Raw genomic sequence first — 1,184 nt, 5'->3', positions numbered from 1 at the left:
GGGGGTGGGGATGGAGGGAGAGGGAGGAGTGGGGATGAAGTGACGATTCAGACTCAGGTGGTCAGGTGGATGGTGCAGCCTGCTGCCACAGTCCAGAAGGCCTGGGGTAACTGCAGGCAGTGTTGGCCGTGGCGAGGGTAAGGGCCAGTGGCCCTGGGCCAGGTGGCAACGTCCAGAGGTACTGGACCCGGGAGGTATTGATGCTGAAGGGGGAGGGGTGGAGTGAGGCCTGGGAGGGTGGAGAGCGGAAGCTTGGGGATACTGAGATATAAGGAACAGGTGGGGACCGCCCACAGGGATGTTGGGACCCTCTGCTCTCCTGACCTTGGAGATGAGCCTCTGACACCAGCGTTCCATCCTATTCAGAGCGCAGAGGATGCTGGGGATTCCAGTCCTGCTGACCCTCAGCCCTCCCCTCAGCCCACTCCCAGCTCGTGCCCTTGCACTTCTGGGAGCCTGGAATTATGTAAACCCAAACCCCACCACGCCTACAGCTAACTCCACCCCATCCTTCCAAGTTACACAGTCTAGTGATAGGATAAGTCCTCCCTTACATTTTTTTATTTGCTTAAGCTCATGAGTTAAGTTTCTGTCTTTTGTAACAGAAAGAATTCTCACTAATACATCTACCGTGGCTAACGTCTCTTGGGTGCCCTTCTTGAATCCTGATGCGAAAACTTTGTTTTAAAGAATTTTCCAGGGACTTCCCTGGTGGTCCAGTGGTTGAGATTCCATGCTTCCAGTGCAAGGGGTGCGGGTACGATTCCTGGTCAGGGAGCTAGGATCCCACATTCTGCCTGGCACAGCCAAAAAATTAAAAACAAATAAATAAATCATCTTTAATAAATAAATAAATAAAGATTTTTCCAGAATCACCCAGACACAGTCCTCAGGCTTCACCAGTTTCCCTAAGGTATTCTGTTAGTATTAGTCATCTATTACTGTGTAACTAATTACCTCAACATGTAGCTGGCTTAAAACAACAATAAACCTTTATTGTCCCACAGCGTCTGAGGGTTAGGAATCCCAGAACGGTTCTGGCTCAGGGTCTCGTGAGGTTGCAGACAAGATGGCGACCAGGGCAGCAGTCTTATCTGAAGGCTTAACGGGAGTTGAAGGATCTGCTTCCAAGGTGGCTCCTTCACACGAATGGAAAACCGGTGCTGGCTGTTGGTAGGAGGCCT

This window comes from Balaenoptera musculus, chromosome 2, assembly GCF_009873245.2.
Source record: "Balaenoptera musculus isolate JJ_BM4_2016_0621 chromosome 2, mBalMus1.pri.v3, whole genome shotgun sequence".
Classification (NCBI taxonomy): Eukaryota; Metazoa; Chordata; class Mammalia; order Artiodactyla; family Balaenopteridae; genus Balaenoptera; species Balaenoptera musculus.
Note: the sequence above shows the minus strand (reverse complement) of the source record.